Here is a 6,003-nt window from a genome sequence, read left to right on the forward strand (position 1 = left end):
CTGAAAGCTGGTTCTTTATTAACCAAAGATGGATAATTGATGAGGGCAACATCTCCCAATAATTGTCAGTTGCTGTCTAAAATGCAGAATGAAAATGTCAATTCTTCAAATTGCTGTAACTCAAATTATTTTGTTTTGCCATTACTATAACTTACTGGGAACTCAAAAGCTTCCATCATGCTGCTGAATGGGTTAAAATAAACTTGAGGAGAAAAAGAAGGATGGTACCCTTTCTGCTTCATGAAAACTAGTGTAGGTACAGCAAGGTAAGAAAGAATTGAAAAGAGAGTCCAGCACCTGCCTTTGTGTTGACAGTCACTCTTTGGGAGTATGCTGTGGAAGTGTAAAGTTTTCCTAACCACCCAGATGACAAGCCTGTAAAAACAGTTAATCACTCATTTATTCTCTCCATGTCTTTAATTTTATTTTTCCTTTTGTTGCTATTATTACTTAAAAGTAGCTACCTGTGGAAGAAAGCCCAGAGTGCACAACTCTATTTTCCAGCAGGTTCTGCGTTGGTTGCCTGGTTGGTTTTGGTTTTTATTGTTTATCTGATTTTAGAGCTAAAAATAGACATGAGGAGCTGGGAATCAGAAACTCCAGCCTTCCTTATGCCACAGGCTTGTTAGTCTTGGCTGAACCACTTAGGTGAAATCCTTCGAAAACAGTTTTTAAACTTGAATGCTCAAGCAAAGGACTTTTGTTTGAATAATGTCTCAATACTCCTCCAGGGAAAGTGGAGCAGAGTTTGTACCCATGATGTTGTCTATGAGGCTCTTGGGACTACCATCGAGGCTAGGAGTTCACACAGGGCCAGCAGGCAGCATTGGAGAGGAAAGCTAATGTCCTTACAAACAAGTTGATGGGTGAAGGGATGGGTGTTCACATCTTTGAAATGGGGCTTAATGTCCCTACTGACTTAGGGCAGGTTTGCTGCTGAGCCCAGACAGCTTGGCTCCTGGAACAGACAAGGGTCTGCACAAGCCTGAGTTTCTGAACTTTGGGGTAAAATAGTAGGTTCAAGGAGGGATATGTGGTAGGCAGTTCTGGAAGGCTGTACCTTCCCTGTGCCTCAGCCAGCGGGGAGAGGAAGAGGGCAACACACAGCCAGAAGTTTAGGATAAAAGGAGGCTGCGCCCTCCAAAACCTCGAGAGAGCAAACAAACCCCGTGGGTGTGTGCGCCGGTGGACTCTCTCCCTTTATTCAAGTAAAGTTGCAGGACTCCCCTGTCTCCTTTTTGGACGTAAACCTCTGGAATTTGTGGATTTTCCCAGTGCTTGCAAAGGGCTGGGTCTCCCTCTCTGCCCTCTCCCTCCTTTCTGCTGCCCCAAAGAAGTTTCTCTGCCAGAAAAACACAGTCCCAATGTATTTTACATCAGCTGGAGAATATTATTCTGAGTTCAGCATCTCTAATGTATGTGCTAAAGAAAGGTGAAGGAGGGGGGTTTGGAGGTGAGCAGAAAAGCAAGAGAGTGTTAATTGTGAAAAACGCCAATAATTTGGTTTTGAAATTTTAAAAGTTTAATAGTAATGAAATGGTTATAAAAATAGCAATATAATTAGAGTAATAAAAATTTTGGACAATTTGAATCAGGACAATATGAGACAATAGAAACAAAGAGTTAAGGATGTCCGGGTACCTTTTTCTGGGCAGCATAAGCCCGAAAAAGGACACCCATTAACAGAGGATTAACCCTTAAAAACAATAGCCTGTTGCATACTCATACATCTCATACATGATGCATAAATTCCATTCAAACACAGGATTCTGTCTGGTCATCATCACCTTCTTCCTCATAATCCTAACGGTGCCTTCAAGCCTGAGCAAGGCGGGAAGAAGTTTGTTTCTTCTGATAAGAGAGCAATAAATCCTTTTTCTCTGAAATATTTAGGTGTCCTGTGGCTGCTATCTCACTGTGAGTCTTTTCTTTAAAAAGGTATCCTACATAGCATAGTTTCTATTTTAACATTTTGTTATAACCTAAAACTATATTTAGCACACTACTTAAGAGAATTAATACAGCATAACTTTGTAACACAACACATATAATATTCATTTTAATATTTGTGAAAAGCCAATCATAAAATACACATTTTTCACATTAATGATGTGGGTGAGCTGCTTATTGTTGAAACGCTGGTCCCTGCATTTCTTCAGTGGAAATTACTGTTTTCTAGATGGAATAGCAACGAGTAGCTTGACTTCATTACAGATGCCAAAAAACATTACTCATGTTAGCAAAACAGTTTTTTGTTCTGTCATTTTTTCTCTTTAAAATCTCAGAACCTGTTACTGTTTCCAGGAAATGAGAATTAAAAAAAAAAAAAAAAGTAGGAAAAGCAAATAATCCCTGATTTCATTCCCTGTTAAAATGAAGCAGTATGGGTCCTTTTGTGAATTCTCAATCATGTTTGCTGCTCCATTTGAGATGGAGCAGCAGGCTCAGCAAACCATGTGACACAAGCTCTGCACATGCAGAGGTGCTGAGGTGGTGGGTCAATGCTTTTTTGGCTTGTGTCTGTGCTTCTTTAATCATTAATTCTAACAGTGCCCACTCTCGGGGATGAACAGCTGCCAGTGCACCTGTACAGAAAGCCCTGGAAGCAGCTTGCAATTTTTTTGTACAGATTTTAGCAAAAATCCAAACATTACAAGGACTCCAAGTGAGCTTTTCATCCACTGAAGATCTGACTGAGTAAACAGCTGGGTTTTGTCTCACTTGAAACTGTCATTCCCCCCATATTAGATGCTCTTCCCAGTGATTCATGTGCCTTAGCACAAGTCTTTTCTGACTCCAGGCACAAGTGTTAAATTCGTCACTGCCATTCCTTGCCCTTCCAGAAAAATCTTGGACTCTTTCACTGCAGGGGACACATTTCAGGTGCATTGAGCAGGGGATTTAAGGAATGACATCTTGATTGAGAACAGAGTGGCAAATTGAGTTTTTGGCCAGCGAAAGGGAGCCAGACACAGGGCCTGGTGCTTGCAAAGCCCCTCAGTGGACAGGGACTGGCTGCAGGCAGGTTCCCTGTGCAGCAACAGTAGAGGTGAGGGTAAGAGCAAGACTCACAAGACTCTTTCCACGACAACATGGAATTCTTATCTTCTCCTGGACTTGGCTTGTGTGGTATCTCATCCAGGGAATGGTTGGCAGCAATGAGAAACACTGAAATCCCAAGGGTATCTCCTTAACTCAGCAATTAGTGGGGAACTAAAGAGTTTTTCCATGATGTATAGAAATCATGAAAGGCCTGAGGTGCCTGAAAGGGCAACAAGTTGTAATTCAGTGACAAGACTCCGCTGTATCTGGTTGATCCCCCTGAAAGCACTCCTGAGGCTCTGGGCATATGATCAGCACAGTGAGAAAGGTCTGGGGGCTCCTGTCGTGCCTCAGAACACTTCTGAAGTACTAAAACATTGAAACCCAAATAGGTAGTGGGGGCTGTTGGAGGAGGTGGGCTCAATGGAGCAGAAATCCAGCTGGGAGGAAGTCAGCTCATGCTGGGAGCCAAGAGGAGACAAATACTCGGAGGATAAATGAACAAAGCCCACAAAGCAGGCAAGGAGGGTTGTGGATGTGACAGCCTGGTCAGAGAGCGAGAAAACGAGGTTAGTTTTCTCAGAGTGGACTTGTGAGACTTCTTAGGGAGTTGTAGAGAATCGATGATAACTTGTTAATATAAACAACCTCTAGGTGGTGTTTTCCTACTCTGTTTTTCTGTTCTTCTCAAGGACTGTTTGTGAAAAAAGTGTTTTTATTAATTAGCCAATCAAGTGGAATATTTCGAACCTATCTATAACAAGAGAAGAGTTTTTCACATTAAAGCGCTGTTGTGCAAATCAGCCTTCTTGGAGTCCATGCCACTTTCTTACACAATAGCGACAAAGGGTTGCAGTGTTTTTCTCCTGTGTGTGTGCAGATGTAAGAGAGGCAAAACCAGGAGCACACTGGAGCTTGTGAAAGGGTGACTATTTCTACATGGTGAAATCTGATTTTGCTCTCTTCCTGCAGTGGCTGGAAGGGGATTGTCCGTGTCCGTGTGTTTATATGAGTGCTGTGCCCGGTGCCGCTCAGACACAAGCGTTCCTTTGCATGGTAAGGACACCCAGGGTTCACCGCAGCCCGGGCACGCCGTTCTTTCCCCGAAAGCGCAGCAGGCGCAGCGCCGCTGCCCAGCCCCGGCTCCCCAGCAGAGAGCAGCGTTGCTCCACAGCGAGCGGTGCCGGCGCCATCCCGGCTGCTGGAAGCGGCTCCCGCAGCGCCGCGCAGGGCTTGGACACAGGGCCGGCTGCGGGGCAATGGGAGGGAGCAGCGATTTTCCCCGTGCGGCCCGGGAGGACAAGGGGCTACAAAATCACTGTATTGAGAGTATTTAATGGGGAAAAAAACAAACTTGAATGAAAAGCTTCTGGTCTGCGGAGGTCAGAGCTTCTTTTATTCTAGGGTGCTCCTAAGCATGAGAAAAATTTGAGTTCTTTAGATCAGATGCTTTCCATGAGAAGTTTTAAAACTTCTGGTCCTCAAGCTGTGAGAGCTGCCAGGGTCAGTGCCATCAGAGGTGAAGGTCACCTACAAATGGAACTGAGCCCAGCTGGGGTCTGGCCCACAGACACTGGCATTGTCTGCCATCTCCAGCTTGGTCTCTGCCGGCCTTTGGAAGCTTCTGAGACCATGTGGTTTGTCAGGAATGAGTCTGAGCTGGACCTACATGAAGCCAGCTGCTGATCCCACAGGCTGTGAGCTGGCAAAATTCCTTTTCCCAAGGGTCCAGTAGGTATGTTCCGTGTACACTCAGTGTTTCCTCGGAGCCCATGATTCCCTCTCCTCCAGGGACTGAACTCCAGCAGAGTTTTGGTTTTGCTGCGGAGAGCAAAGCAAGAGCTGTGTGCTATGGCAGGGCTGGTCCTTTGGAGCAGCCCCCCAGCATCAGAGGGGGTCAGCCCCAAGGCCGTGTGTGTGGCTGCTGTCCTGGGGTCCCCAGTGGTGGGACAGGCACTACAGCCCCAGGAACAACTTCCACCCGGAACAGCAATGGGAAACACCTGAGGGCACCGAGAGGTCTCAATGCCTTACTTCACCTGGGCACCCCACCCACATCTTGGGCTTGGGAGCTCATTTCAGGCCATCCCAGGGCCCCTGCCTGTTTGTCCATGGGGTACTGGTGGGCCTGTCTCCAGCCCTGTCTGCTTCTGGCTGGACCCTGGCACTGTCTGCCCTTGCAGTGCTGCAGAAGCCCCAAAAAAACACCCTCTTGCCCTGACCAAAAACCATTACCACTACTGGCTGCAAAGTTGTGATAAATCCTTTTCAGAGGCCTTTCATTTTTTCATCTTCAGAGGGACAAGCAGGGAATGAGGATTAAGAAAATCTTTTCCTCTCAGCTGCCATAGATATGATCTGGTCCTAATGACTCTTAACCTTAAAAGGCACTTTTTATTTTCACTGCAGTAAAAAAGTGTGAAAATCAAATGAATTTTTTGCACAGCAGCCTTGAGGGAAATAACAAGGACTATGTGTGTAGTGACTGAGCCTGTAGCATGTAAGCTGCAGCACTCTTTAAAGTCTCATTGAGATAATAGCTCTAGTGCCATGACAGTGATAATTTCTCTGCTGACAAGCTGAACACTCCAGCAGTAGCTCAGCTGTAACTCCTGGAATTAGGAATTCCTGCTGAGATCCAGTGGCCATACCCCAGGCTGTGTCCCTACATCTTCCTGCCATTTGGCTGATGTGCTGTCCTCCTCTTGTCAATGCTCTGACTGTAAGAATGGAGCATTATTACTCCTGAAATAGCTGAGACCTGTAGACCTGTTGCATAACCCAGTGAAATTGTTATAGCTATTTTCATGGATTTCAATAGGCTTGGCTCTACATGAAACTGGAAGAAATCTTGTATTCTGTTGCTTATCATAACTGCCTAAAGAACAAGATAAGATGGGAAATGGCAAGGGTGTGTGAGAAACAACTGCTCACTTTAAAAATTTAAAAAGGTTTATTAAA

The sequence above is a fragment of the Agelaius phoeniceus genome, chromosome 5, assembly GCF_051311805.1.
Source record: "Agelaius phoeniceus isolate bAgePho1 chromosome 5, bAgePho1.hap1, whole genome shotgun sequence".
NCBI lineage: Eukaryota > Metazoa > Chordata > Aves > Passeriformes > Icteridae > Agelaius > Agelaius phoeniceus.